At 46.9% G+C, this 15206-nt stretch overlaps 1 protein-coding gene across 9 annotated transcripts in view; it reads left to right on the top strand.

Moving 5' to 3' along the window:
- The window catches only part of LOC149318000 (neuroligin-1), a 901919-nt gene that overhangs the window by 202638 nt on the left and 684075 nt on the right, over window positions 1-15206 (top strand). For 5 of the 9 annotated variants that reach the window (XM_089508832.1, XM_089508831.1, XM_089508830.1 and 2 more), the window contains exon 1: window positions 13365-14077. The exons of 3 other annotated variants lie outside the window; for them this stretch is intronic. The gene's annotated coding sequence lies outside the window, so the exon portion shown is untranslated. Of the gene's footprint in view, window positions 1-13364; window positions 14078-14336; window positions 14354-15206 lie in introns of those variants that run through there. One more of the 9 variants, XM_089508828.1, reaches the window with a different exon arrangement.

Here is a 15206-nt window from a genome sequence, read left to right as displayed (position 1 = left end):
AGGACAGATGCAAGTCAACCCTTTACTTTTAGAGTTGATAGAATCTTCTTTACTGATGGCTGCACTGCCTATTTATGAATTACTGCATAGTAAGACATCTGTCTCCAACCTTTTAAATCGTTCCATAGATAATCTTGGGCCAGTTACTAGGGAGTTTATCACACATGAAATTTGAATTAAAATCCAGAGTCAATTCGAATCCAAGGCAGTTCACATGATGAATTACGTGAAGAGTGAAATTTTGGTCATTCCAGAGTTAAGGTGGAGTGAGTGCACATTAAATTATCACAGCGGTACATACCATGCGGATTCAACGATTCGAATTGGCACCCTTGCACATGCTCAGCGGGGCTCTGAATGCATCGTGAACCTTTGCACTTCCAAGGTAAAGAATGAGGCCACTTCCTGGTTCCTGTTTCATGTGAATTGTTCTTGTCATCTCTCCCTCCAGCCTCAGATTGCCCCCTCCATTCCTGTCACCTCTCCCTCCAGCTTCTGATTGCGCCCTCCATTGTTCCCATCTCGAGGCTATGGAATTCTGGAAGTTGGAGTTTGTTGTGGGGTCCTTGGCTCGAGGCTATGGAATTCTGGAAGTTGGAGCCTCCGCCCCAGCCTCTGATGGCCCCCTTCGTTGCTCCCATCTCTCCCCCCAGCCTCCAATGGCCTCCTCCATTCCTGTCACCTCTCCCGCCAGCCTCAGATAGCCCACTCCGTTCCTGTCACCTCCCCCTCCAGCCTCAGATCGCCCACTCTGTTCCTGTCACCTCTCCCACCAGCCTCTGATCGCCCACTCCGTTCCTGTAACCTCTCCCTCCAGACTCCGATTGCCCCCTCCGTTGCTCCCATCTCTCCCTCCAGCCTCAGATCGCCCACTCCGTTCCTGTCACCTCTCCCTCCAGCCTCAGATCGCCCACTCAGTTCCTGTCACCTCTCCCTCCAGACTCCGATTGCCCCCTCCGTTGCTCCCATCTCTCCTTCCAGCCACCGTTCGCCCCCTCCGTTCCTGTCACCTCTCCCTCCAGCCTCAGATCGCCCACTCTGTTCCTGTCACCTCTCCCGCCAGCCTCTGATCGCCCACTCCGTTCCTGTCACCTCTCCCTTCAGCCTCCGATCGCCCACTCCTTTCCTGCCACCTCTCCCTCCAGCCCCAGATCGCCCACTCCATTCCTGTCACCTCTCCCTCCAGCCTCAGATCGCCCATTCCTGTCACCTCTCCCTTCAGCCTCAGACCGCCCACGCCGTTCCTGTCACCTCCCCCTCCAGACTCCGATTGCCCCCTCCGTTGCTCCCATCTCTCCCTCCAGCCTCAGATCGCCCACTCCATTCCTGTCACCTCTCCCTCCAGCCTCAGATCGCCCACTCTGTTCCTGTCACCTCTCCCTCCAGACTCCGATTGCCCCCTCCGTTGCTCCCATCTCTCCCTCCAGCCACCGTTCGCTCCCTCCGTTCAAGTCACCTCTCCCTTCAGCCTCAGTTCGCCCACTCCGTTCCTGTCACCTCTCCCTTCAGCCTCTGATCGCCCACTCCGTTCCTGTCACCTCTCCCTTCAGCCTCCGATCGCCCACTCCTTTCCTGCCACCTCTCCCTCCAGCCCCAGATCGCCCACTCCATTCCTGTCACCTCTCCCTCCAGCCTCAGACTGCCCACTCCGTTCCTGTCACCTCTCCCTCCAGACTCCGATTGCCCCCTCCGTTGCTCCCATCTCTCCCTCCAGCCTCAGATCGCCCACTCCATTCCTGTCACCTCTCCCTCCAGACTCCGATTGCCCCCTCCGTTGCTCCCATCTCTCCCTCCAGCCTCAGATCGCCCACTCCATTCCTGTCACCTCTCCCTCCAGACTCCGATTGCCCCCTCCGTTGCTCCCATCTTTCCCTCCAGCCACCGTTCGCCCCCTCCGTTCCTGTCACCTCTCCCTTCAGCCTCAGATCGCCCACTCTGTTCCTGTCACCTCTCCCTCCATCCTCACATCACCCACTCCATTCCTGTCACCTCTCCCTCCAGCCTCTAATTGCCCACTCCGTTGCTTCCATCTCTCCCTCCAGCCTCCGATCACCCTCTCTGTTCCTGTCATCTCTCCCTCCAGCCTCAGATCAGCCACTCCATTGCTCCCATCTCGAGGCTATGGAATTCTGGGAGTTGGAGTTTGTTGTGGGGTCCTTGGCTCGAGGCTATGGAATTCTGGGAGTTGGTGTATGTTGTGCAGTTCTTGGCTCAAACGCTATGGAATTCTGGGAGCTGGAGTATCTTGTGGGTTTCTTGGCTTGAGGCTATGGAATTCTGGGAGTTTTTTCTGGTGTTCTTGGCTCAAGGCTATGGATTTCTGGGAACTGGAGTATGTTGTGGGGCCCAGAGCGGAGCAACAAACTCCAACTCCCAGAATTCCATAGCCTTGAGCCAAAGAAAGAGTTAAAGCGATGCCAAACCGGGTTATTCCTCTCCCTCTCTCCTCTCCCCCAGACTCCAATCACTCTCTCCATTGCTCCCATCTCTGTGCCCTCCATTCTTGAAGGAGCACCAGAAACAAATGGAGCAAAATTGCAGCGCCGCTTCATGGGAAATTTGCCACCTTGGAGGTTGGGGGGGGGGGGTGTACCAGGGCTGAAGCAAAGTTACATTCCACACCAGAACAATTTGGATTAAAAGGAAAGTGAGCTTGGAAACACTTTTTGTGAATTTGCTTGTTTCCGAATTCACCAAAATCAGGAACGCTTTGGATTGACTTTGGATCTGCCTGCGGATTTGAGTCTAGACTTTAAAGAAGTGATCTGAGTATTGAACCCAGTCCAAAATAGGTTCAGGACCTGGGATAGCTATCAGCTGTTTGGCAAGGGGGACTCTTATGACAAATGAAGATTCTTTTTACACCACCCTTTTGGGCAGTCTGTAAAGCGCCAATAAGACCCTTTCTTGTTCTTCATTTACAGCACCATTTGGTGCCATCCAGATTGTAAAATTTTAGATTACAGTGCCTACCATTTTTTTTACCAATAGCCATATTACAATCCAATGAAAGTTATACTCCAACATATTGGTGGGGGAGATAGGCTGGTTTGGTCAACCCAATTAGAATTGTCTGTGTGTGTGTGTGTGTGTGTGTGTGTGTGTTCATTCAGCTGTCTTTTCTGCAAACATTCATTACCAGTGCAAGCTGTTAATGCTTTAGAATTTGTCCAAACTAGTCCTACAATGAAATCCTTACTGAATTGCAAAATCATGCTAAATTCTAAACACACACGGGGCACTGTGGTTCCAATATCTCAAGCAAGCTAGACAAGCTTTGCACAGAATTAAGTTGTCACTGCTGCAAACATTAATCTACAATTGCCTGCCACCAAATCTCAGAGGCAGAAAGGGTTTTGTTAAATTTCCTGGCACCTTTAGACCTTGCCTGGGGCTCTGTGCACACTGGACTTGTGAATACATTTGGGATGCCTGGCTGAACATTACTATAAAGTAAAAAAGACAGAGTTTTTTTTTTTTAAAAAAAATCTGTAACTTATAATGTGTGAGAAAGAGAAAGGAGTCTGCTCTTGCTTGAGCAATGATATATGAACGACTTCCTGGAACAGTGATATTTACCAGCTATGTATTTGCACATTAATTGAATGTGCATTAATTGAATGTGTGGATGGCTGTGAAGGAGGAGTTGACAAATTCATAGAAGATATGGCTAATGATGGTTCTGATTACTAAGTGGAACCTCCCTGCTGAGATGCAGTGTATCTTTGAAGGGCCAAGGTAGGGATCAGCAAGGGAATGCCTCTCCAAGGCACGTGGCAGTGTCCTGCTTGAAAGGGAAGCATGAATCAAATTGAGGACAGTCTGACACATTTTGCTGCCTGAAGCAACTTCTACCCATGCCACATACCCTCCTTGGTCCAGTCAAGGTACATAGCAAGACAAAGTAATTTTGACAATTAAAATGGAAAAGCCCACAAAATGGGCTTCTCTAACTTCTGGCCATAGAAATATAACAACCAGTAATAATCTTACCTGACTCTTTCATGGTGTCTTCAATCAACTCACCTGAGGAGGCTAATAATAGGACCAGCACTGGATCAAATGGATGTTTGATCAGATTCAGCAGAACTCTTCTATTCGTAATTCAGTAGTATTTTTTCACTCCTTTGGTTCTCTGACCATTCCATTTTGTCTGTTTTTATTATACTCCAGAATCTATTGCTGGTGCTTGGAACACAGAAGGTTTAATCTAAGTTCAACTCAGTCTGGATCCAAAGCACAGTATATACAGTCCAGCATCCTGTTTAATGCTTGCAGAGTATTAAACACAGCAAGACAAGAGGTCTGATAGGTAGGGTCATACGAGGTGCAGGATTGAGAGTGATGGTGCAACAAAGCTCTCCCAGAACCATCTTGTCAATCAATGGCGGGATACAAACCGCCATATAGTACGTCTTCTATACGTACTAGGGTTAGGAAGGGGTGGTGCTTCCACACACCCCTAACCCTAGTACGTATAGAATACGTACAACATGGCGGCGCCCCTTCCACATGGGGGCCGCCATGTTTACGTACTGGACGCATAGCGTCCAGACGTGTCGCGGTGCCTATGACGTCGCGAATGTGCCAGCGGCGCCTCGCGACATCATAAAGGCGCCGCAAAAAGAAGCTCCGAAATGGAGCTTCTTTTTTGCTCTGCGCGGGAGCCGCGCGGTTTGGCTGCTGCGGCTCCCTCGCGGAGCAAATGGCGCCGGCGGGAGACCGCCGCAAAGCGGTGGTCTGTATCCCGCCAATGTTCCTTAGATGTTGGGGAAGTATGACATTTGTATTGAGCTGTGGCTTGCCCCATCCGGCTGTCATTGTGTAGTCTGGGGAAAGTATGTTTCACAAGAAAGTACTGGATGTCTCCTTCTACAACAGCAATACAAATGTCATACTTTGGCTCAACACCCAGCTGTATCAGCCAAAGTCACCAAAAGGATTCCAGCCACAGAATTCAGCTTTTCAGGAAAAGAAAACAACAGTGCATTTGACTACAGCAAAATTGACTGTATTTCTTTTTCAAGCGCTAAACTGATTTTTAGAAAAGCCATATGTAATAGAAATGAAATTCTAATCCAGTTTATCCTCCCCACACACACTTGGCACCCTTCAGATGTGTTCGATCACGAACCCTATCATCCTCTAACAAGTATACTAATGAGTTTTATGACCACTGAGAGAATTTTTCAACATGGAAGTTCTTCAGGTGTATTTCTGTTTCAGTAGTTTTCTCCTGCCAGCAATCTGTGCACTCTGGTTGTCTAGTTGGGCAATTAGTTTAATTGGAAAGGCACTCAGAAACAATTCAGTGTTGCATGGACTAAAATCCCTCCACAATTTATTGGTCAGCATGTCCCACTCAGAGCTTGTTTTTTGGACTGCATCTCATAGAATCCCCCCCCCCCCCCCCCGCCATTAAATCTGCCAGTGCCAGAAACACCACTCCCATTCTACATTTGCCTCTAGACCAGGGATAGAAATCCTGAGGCCCTCTAAATGTTTTTGAACTATAATTCCTCATCACTGCCTATGCTGCCTAGGGCTACTGGGATTTGCAGTCTTATCACATTTGGAAGATAGCATGATTCCCAACCCATAAATTTACTACCATTGGGCTCAGTAGACCTTTCTCTAGAAGAAGCCAACATAGTCCAAAGAGCCCCTATTTGCCAAATCCTATCTTATAATTTCATAGCTGGCACAATTATTATAACACTAGGAATTAGTATGTTGATGTCAACTATATAGAAAGGAAATTCTATATAGCAGAGTAGTAAGAATTTGTTGATTAACTAGCTTGGTGAGCTGCTTGAAAATAGCCTTGCTGACTAAATAGCTGGCCCTAATTATAACCAGCCAGCAGTTATAGAGAAATGTTTCCTCTTATTTATTTATTTCTAATTCCAAATACTTTAAAAGCGTCATATGGCAAGTGTTAGAAAAATCATCCCTCTTCTGCCACATGCCTCTGAGAAAAGGCATCACTCTTCTCCTACTTCCCCTTTCTCCCACACAAGACAAAGTTGGTTGTGATACAGAGAGAGAAAAAATACGCCCCTTGTTTGAAATTATTAGCCTGATTTTTATGCAGGTTGAACTTGAGTAATCAACTGACCAGATGCAACATATAAAGTTAGAATGAATGAAATCCTATACATGCAGGCCCTGAAGTAAGGCCTGCTACACTCAGACTTACTTCTGATTTTGCTGTTAAGCAACTACTCTTTCTTTGGGTGACAGCCCAAATTGAAAGCAGTAAACAACTGTTGTTCCTAGCCACAGTCTTACTCTCTACAGACATATTCCACAGTTGGGGTGTTTAGACCCTCAAAGCAAGCTTTGACAGCACATGGGTAGGTCTCCCATGGACAGAATAAATTGCTTCCCCCCAGTTCTGCTGGTGAGAGGAACATTTCTGTTAGTGGAGCAACCCCATTGGACTCTGGTCCCTGTCATGAAATATTTTGAATACAGTATACTAGGATGTAGTACAAAACAACCATAGCATATTATACATGGGCATATAATTAATTGGCAAGTGGTTATGCAGTGGAGGCCATTGACTCCAAGATCAGTGGGATGGCAAGTCCACTTAGGGTTTTTTCTTAGCTGGAAAAATGCTGAATCCTGTTCAGCAAAATAGGTTCAGCACCTTGGAAAGCTATCTTGACATTTGAATGAAAAGCTGGAATGGATTCACTGCCTCACTTTCATTGCTATTGACAATTTCAACTGGACTATGGGGCTGTAGAAGGCTTTTAAACAAAAATCCTAAGTGTTGAAGAACAAGAGGCAGGGATCTGTATGCTGGACTGTACAGGGAAATAATGCATATGTGTGTGTGTGTGTATTCATGTATGTGTGTGTGTGTGTGCGTGCGCACGCACATGGGCAAACACACACATGTAACTAGATGTGACCATAAAAAGAAGACTGTGGGTGGAACATGGTACAAAATACCCACAAAATATAGAGTGACAATTGGTGTGTGTGTGTTGGATTAAAACTGTGGCATGGGGAGGATTAGAATGCTTTGTTTGGTGACAATGGCTTGAACCCTGATCAGAAGTCCTTCTGTGAAGTTGAAGGCTTTCATGGCCTTCCGTTTAATAATAATAATAATAATAATAATAATAATAATAAATTTTATTTATATATCGCCTTTCCAACAGATCAAAGTGGTTTACAAAAATGCATAAACAATTACATGAACAATTACATAACATATAAACAACTATAAATTCATCCCTTTACCTTAACTAAATATAGTTAAATTAATCAAAATATAGGCGGGTTACAGATGGACAAAAAGGGGTGTGCTCATGACGTCATGAAGGTATAGCCTTTAGACGGCCCTTACCTGAATGCCACCATGAACGCGCCGCCTGCACGCCCCAAGCGGGAAGAAGCGGCATTAAAAAGGTGCCACTTTTTTCCACTTCTTTTCTTTTCTTTTCCGCCAGCCGACAAAAGAAAAAAAAGCCGCGTTTTTGGCCACCCATGCAGAAGCTGCCTCTCTCTTTGCAGCATCCTGCGAGGCGGCGGTATGGAAGCTACGGGTCAGAAACGGCCCCAGGTGAGGCGTCTTCACTGCCCCCCATGTGGAAGCCCCATACACCTGAGCCACGCCCCTGGGGCAGGCGGTCTGGAGGCTCCGTATTCAGGGGAAGACACCTTCAAGACGTCTTCCCCTGCCCGTCTGTAACCCGCCAATGTTAACATCAAAATACACTTCAATAAATTGCATAGATGGCCTTTTCAGTGGTGGCCCCACAAATGTGGAATGATCTACCTGATGAGCTCCGTCTGACAACCCCCCTAGAAACATTCAAAAAGAGGCTTAAAACTCTTCTTTTTTGTCAAGCCTTCACCCCTGAAGAATGAAGTTATCTACCCTGTTGCCATCAATTCCCTGCTTACACTTGAAGGCGAATGATTGTGCTTAGAGTTCTGTAATTGTATGGCTTATCATGGGATTTTATCCTTTTATGAAATGTCTGTATGGTTTTAATTGTCTGTACACCGCTTTGATCTGTGGAAAAGCGGTATATAAATAAAATGTATTATTATTATTATTATTATTATTATTATTATTAAAATATATAAAAATATATGCTCCTCTACCAGCTAAATGGACAGGCCTTTGCTCTTGCTCCCCGCAAAGCAGCTTCCCCAAAGGGGCAAAAAACCCCACCACCGGCAGGCCTGCTGCAGCAGTCACCCAGCCTTTATCCCTTTCCAAAGGGGAACAGGTGTTCCTGGCTGAGTACCTGGGGCCTGGTCCTGTCAGGAAGCAGTCTGAGTCCAGCAGTCCAGCAGGTGAGATGGAGCATGCAGGTAGCAAGCAGCAAGTCCACACAGCAGCAGGAACATCTCTTTCCTGGGGGGGGGGGGGTCTGTTGTTCTCTCCTCTTCCCCCACTTTGTGTTGGCTCCCCCTTCCATGTGTTAGGAAGTTCTTCTGTTTGGAATGGCAGTAAAATGGATTCTTTTGGTTGCCACTCCACTTGTTCTTAAATCATCATCAGCAACAACTTCCCCTGCATTTAATGTTACAGTTACAGCAAGTTGACACATTTAACAGATTGAAGGGCTCAAGTTTTGTTTTCTCTGCAGGCTTGATGCCAGTGGAGGGGGGGGGGGGGTGCTGAGTGTTTGAATGCTATTCTTTGCAAAACAACTCCAGCCTTATAAAAGAAAAAAAGTTTTTTTTCAGGTGGGAGGAGGTAGACTACATGAAACTCTTCTGCCTTATGCTGGATGCATCAACTGGTCCTTCCTTATTAACTGGTTTGTTTGGGGTTGTAGCTTTGAAACTACTCCCTGAGTTTCAGTGCCTGGTTTACTATTGTTTATCTGCACAGGCAAGGTGGCAAGAGAGAGCGAGGGAGACACACACACAGAGGAGGAGAGCCTAATGCTCATTTGCCTGACCTCGCTTTCTCCAGAGACATGTCTAAAAAAGATGACAGGGGCTGTACAGACTGGCCCTTTGTGTCGGCTTGTACATGCAGTGAGGACTGAGTGTTCACATGCTCAAAGCCCTTACCATGCTGCCCGGCCACCATTCTGGCACACACCCATCCACACAGCACCCACCATGATGATGCATGCTGGGTGCAGCGCCCAAACGGTGCTGCGTGGAAGGAGAATCATGACACTGTACCATGATGCTTATGATGCTTCTTCTAGGATGCAGGGCTTCTTTTTGCTCCTTCTAGAGGCTGTGGCATGTGGTTGCCACAGCCACCATCCGGCTTCAAAGAGGTGGTGTTTAGCCGCTTGTCTGTAGAGGCCCAGAATGGCCAGTCTATAAGGCTGTATTGCAGAAATAATCTGGTTTGACACCACTTTAACTGCCATGGCTCACTACAATGGAATTCTGGGAACTGTAGTTTGTTGTGGCACCAGAGTCAAGGAAATGACCAGTTGGTACATTCAGCATAAGGCTGTACCCCCCCTTCTTCTTTTGAAGGGTTGGAGTTGTTTTTTCAAATAATAGCACTCAAATATGCAACATTCACCTCCATCTGTACCAAGCCTGCAGAGAAAACAAAACTTGACTTCTTCAGTCTGTTGAATGTCTCAACTGGCTGTAAGTGTGATGTGAAATGCTGGGGAAGTTGTTGTTGCTGCTTATATTAAGCACAAGAGGACCTGCAGCCAAAAGATACACTTTACTCCCATGCCAAACAGAAGAACTTCTGATCAGGATTCCAGCCATTCCCGCCAGGCAAGGCATTTTAATCCTCCCCATGCCACCATTTTAATCCTTCACACTCACACCAATTGTTATTCTATATTTTGTGAGTGTTTTGTAATGTGTTCTGGTGCCACACCGAGCTACACTTCCCGGGATTCCATTGCATTGAACTGTGGCAGTTAAAGCAGTGTCAAACCCAATTATTTTTACAATGTGAACACAGCCCCAGTCTTCCTATAATAATAATAATAATAATAATAATAATAATAATAAAATTTATTTATATACCGCTATTCCATTTGATCACAGCAGTGTACAACAATTGCAATAACGATACAATACAAGATAAAAATTGCAATAGATAATTAAAACTTACAAAACAGTGCACAGTATACATAAAATCAACATTAAACCAAGCTAGCAATATACTTGAAGATGTTAATCCTATGGGGGGGGGGGGCACACATATCATGGAACATCAGGGAAGGCTTGATGAAACAAAAAGGTCTTCAGTCTCTTTTTAAAGAGATCCAGGGAGGTGGCGGTGCAGAGCTCCTCGGGATGGGTGTTCCAGATCCCAGGGGCCGAGATGGAAAATGCCCTTTGAGAGGTTGACCTATATCTTGTAGAAGGGATCCTCAATAAACTCTTCCCAGATGACCTGAGTGTGCGGGGCAGATTATATGGGGAGAGGCGGTCCTCCAAGTACCCTGGGCCCAAGCCATTTAGGGCCTTATAGGTTATAACCAACACCTTGTATTGTGCCCGGAAGCGAACAGGCAGCCAATGGAGATCATACAAAACTGGTGTTATATGGTTGGCCCTGGAGCGTCCAGTGACCAGCCTAGCTGCCATATTCTGTACTAACTGAAGCTTCCGGGTTTGGTACAAGGGTTGCCCCATGTAGAGCGCATTACAGAAATCCAACCAAGAGGTTACCAGGGCATGTACCACTGTTTCAAGGTCCCCCCGGCCTAGGAAGGGTCGCAGCTGGCGTATCAGCCAAAGCTGATAGCAGGTGCTTCTGACCGTCGCATCCACCTGAGAAGTCAGCTGGAGCGACGAGTCCAAAAGCACCCCCAGACTGCGAACTGAGTCCTTCAGGGGGAGCATGACCCCGTTCAGGACAGGTGGACAAATATCCCCCCCCCCCCCCCGGGCCAGGAGAACCTATCACGAGCACTTCCGTTTTCTCTGGATTCAAACTGAGTTTGTTTTCCCTCATCCAGCCCATTACCAACTCCAAGCAGGCATTTAGAGGAGAGATGCCATCCCTAGTCACTGCATCAGTTGGAGACACAGAGAAACATATTTGGGTGTCATCAGCGTACTGATAACACCGCACCCCGTGTCTCCGGATGATCTCTCCCAGCGGTTTCATGTAAATGTTGAATAGCATGGGGGACAGAATGACTCCTTGAGGGACACCAGATGTAAGTGCCCTCTTATCGGAGCAGACGTCCCCCAGCTGCACCATCTGGAATCTACCCGAGAGGTAGGAACGGAACCAATGGAGCACAGTGCCCCCGATACCTAACTCAGGTGTTCCAGAAGGATACCATGGTCAATGGTATCGAAAGCCACTGAAATGTCCAAAAGCACTAACAGGGACATGCTTCCCCTGTCCATGCCGAACTTTGGTTGGTTGCCAAACTTTGCTCCTCCAGGTGTTTTGGACTTCACCTCCCAGAAGCCCCAGCTTGGTTGACAAATTGTCAAGAATCCTGGGAGTTGACTTCCAAAAAACAAAAACAAAAACAAAAAAATCTGGAGGATCCAAGTTTGGGAATCAATGCTCCTGTTGTTGTTGTTAAGTGCCTTCGAGTCAACCTTGATTCATGGCAACCCTGTGGATGAGACACCTTCAAGGACTGCTATCTTCCACTATTCTGCTTAGTTCCTCAAGCCCACGTCCTTGTCCCCCCAATTGAGCTCATCCATTTGGCATTCAGTCTTTTCTAGCATTATTGTCTTTTTCAGTGATCCATGTCTACTCATTATATGGCCAAAGTACACCATCCTCCTTTTAATCATTTTGGCTTCTACGGCGATCTCTGGCTTGATCTATTCCCAGACCCATCGGTTTGTCTTTTTGGCTGCCCACAGTATCCTGTTCTCCAGCACCACATCTCAAATGTGGAGCCCTAGTGGTGCAGTGGTTAAATGCGTGTACTGCAGCTACTCAAAGCCACAAGGTTGTGGGTTCAATCCCAGGCAGGGCTCCAGGGTCCACTCAGCCTTCCATCCTTTTGTAGGGTGGTAAAATGAGTGCCCAGCTTGTTGGGGGGCAATTGGCTTACACATTGTAAACTGCTTAGGGAGTATTAGTTCATTGATAAGAGGAATAGAAATGTAAACGTGATTGCAATTCTCCAGCACCACATCTCAAATGAGCTGATTTTCCTTCTGTTTGCTTCCTTTACTGTCTTCTCTATATATTGGTGATGGGGAACACTGTGTCTTGGACGACTCTAACTTTTGTGCTCAGTTTTTTTTAATTCATTGCAATTTACAGAATGATACATAGTACAAAGAAAATAGCACATTTTCTAAAATAAATAAATACCTTTTGTTTTGTGAAAGCTGTTTTAATCTTAATTCTTTCTTCTCTCCTCTCTTGGTTAAATTAAGAAATTGTCTTATTTTACTTCTCTAACTTCCTTGTGTATTGCCAGTTCATGAAACCGCTTCTTTACTCTCCTCCCCATTCTTTATCCTTGTTTGTTTTCTTATGTACTATGATTTTCTAATCTTAGCCTTAGGGGTTGTACAGACTGGCCAAAAGGGCTGGCCTCGGGGCAAAGTGGGCATGTGGCATCCACACGCCCCAACGCTGCCCTGATGCCGGTGTCATACCATGCACACAACTGCATGGCTGGGAATGTCATTTCACTCCTTTGGTGCAGTGTTTAAACACACTGTGCCAAAAGAGCATCAAAAGGCCACCGCTGTAGTGGCAAGGGTGCCTTTTTGCTGGCTCTAAAAGGAGCAGCATTTTGCCATTCTTTTTAGTGCTGGCAAAATGCCAGATCAGGGCTGAAGTGTATAGTGGTGGAGTCTCCCCCCTTGGAGGTATTTAAACAGAGGTTGGATGGCCATCTGTTGGGTAAACTTTGATTGAGAGTTCCTGCATGGCAGGGGGTTGGACTGGATGGCCCTTGTGGTCTCTTCCAACCCTAGGATTCTATCATTCTATTATTTGCAGCGCCCCGATCCGGCAAAGAAAAGGGTGGTGGGATGCCGTTCCAAAGGGGTGGTCTGTTGAGCCAGTTAGAATTCTTGGTTTTGTATTTTTCTTTATTGTGAGTGTTAGATCCTCCATTTCCCCATTCTATCTCTGATTTTCCTGGGTTTTCCTCCTCCCCTCCATTTAACCAATTTGTCATTCTATCCATTTCAATGGCCTCAACCAGCTTTATTAACCACTCGTCTCTTGTTGGGATGGCTGCCGATTCCCAATATTGGGTGAGCTTTTGTGCTCAGTTGTATATCTTTACTCTCCAGTAGCTTTTCTGGTTAGACTTCTCTCTTGCAAAAAGGAGAAAAGCAGCAGCAAGATGGGGCTGAGAAGAAGAGCAAGGGGGGTGCCTTGCTGTTCCCCTCTTGGCCACTAGGGGTACCTTTGTACCATTTTTCATCTCAGCAGCAATTTGGAGTTGAAACCTATATTAGAGGGAGGAAAAAAAATCAAGGTTCTGGGCATTCCCCCCTTTATTTTTTATTTCCCTTTTTAAGGATCAGTGCATCCAGGACCTGGAAAAGGAACGAAAGATTTTTTTAGAAAAAGATAAACTCCTCAAAGGCGTCAGAGACCAGCTCTTCTTCGCTCCCTGCCTTCCCCGGTCCCCTTGTGCTGTGCCATCCACACACACACAACTGGACATCCAGCAAAAGGGGATTCATCTGGAGGGCAATTTCAGATCGCGATAAACCTATTGGATTAGTCGGATTATCTGGTGGCAGCCGAAAAAGAAGTCACCGTTTGATCATTTCTAGTTCTTGTTGGTCTCTGCCTGATGGTCGGATTTCAATGGAGGTGGCGGCGGCTGGGTACAGATGCTCGGCGCTGGTGAATAATTCCGGATGGGATTTTCTTCCTCCTCCTTCTTCTTTTCTTTTCCTTTTCTCCCCTTCTTCTTCTTCATCGTCTTTTTCGCAGTCTTGGGAAGAGGAGAGGAGGAAGGAAAGAGAGGAGGAGGAGGAGGAGAGAGGGGAGAAGAAATAGCCTCTAAATCGACACAATTTGGAAGTGTCCAAGGGATGATTTAATAAGAACAGCTGCTGCTTCGAGGAAGAAGACCCAGTGAGAAAAAAGGAAGGAAAAAAGGAAAAGAAAGGAGAGAAATAGAAAAAAGAGACCCTTGGGGAATGGGTAAATACTTTCCTTCCTCGGGGGTGTTGGCGTGTGTGTTTGTGTGTTTTATAGACGGATGCTCCAGGTCTTCTCTCTCTCTGTCTGTCTATGGAATCTCCCCATATACTGCTGCTACCTTCTAGTCTTCTTCTTTGGCACAAGCCAAGCCAAGGAGTGTGGATGGGGGCTATTGTGTTGTGTTCTTTCGTGAGGGGGGGGAGAGGTCTTGTGTTGTGTTTTAAGGAGGGGACCCATCTCAAGGACGGAGGATGGAGAAGGCTGGAGGAGAAGGAGGTTGGAGAGCAGAGAGGGAGGCAGGCAGTGTGTGTGTGTGTGTGTGTAGGGGGTTTGTGTCACTCACTCCCTGGCCTCAGCCAGTGTGTGTGTCTCTGTGAGAGAGAAAGAGAGAGAGAATGAACCCTTGTCCTGGGCCAGTGGTTGTGTGTGTGTCTGTCTGTGTGTGTGAGAGAGAATTCCTGTCCTCCGACAGTGTTGTGTTTGTGTGTTTGTGTGTCAGTATGACAGAGAGACTCCTTGTCCTGGGCCAGTTTTTGTGTGTGTTTTTTTTGGTGTATGTATCAGACAGAGACGCCCTGACTTGGGCCAGTGTGTGTGTGTGTGAGAGAGAGAGAGACTCCTTATGCTGGACCAGCGTTTCTGCGTGTATTTGTGTTTGTGTGTGTTTGAGAGACAGAGAGAGACTCCTTGTCCTGGGCCAGTGTTGTGTTTGTGTGTTTCTGTGTCACTCCCTGTCCTCGGCCAGTGTGTGTGTGTGTGTGTGTGTGTCTGTCTGTCTGTCTGTGTGTGATTCCCTGCCCTGGGCCAGTGTTTGTATTTGTATAGGAGAGAGAGAGTCCGTGTCCTGGGCGTATTTGCGTGTGTGTTTGCGTGTGTGTAAGAGACAGAGAGACACCCTGTTCTCGGCTCTTGGGTGTGTGTGTGTGTGTGTGTGTGTGTGTGAGAGAGAGAGAGAGAGAGAGAGAGAGACTCCCTGTCCCTGTCCTCTGTCACCGTTTGTGTGCATTTCTGTGTGTCACTCCCTGTCCTTGGTCAGTGGCTGTGTGTGTGAGAGAAACTCCCTTGTCCTGGATCAGTCTTTTTGTGGTGTGTGTGTGTGTGTGGGGGGGGGAGACAAACTTCCTATACC

Source organism: Sceloporus occidentalis, unplaced genomic scaffold (assembly GCF_023333645.1).
Source record: "Sceloporus occidentalis isolate IW3139 unplaced genomic scaffold, rSceOcc1.0.p SCAF_2, whole genome shotgun sequence".
Taxonomy (NCBI): Eukaryota; Metazoa; Chordata; class Lepidosauria; order Squamata; family Phrynosomatidae; genus Sceloporus; species Sceloporus occidentalis.
The sequence above is the reverse complement of the archived record's forward strand: the minus strand, read 5'-3'. Positions and strand labels throughout refer to the sequence as shown.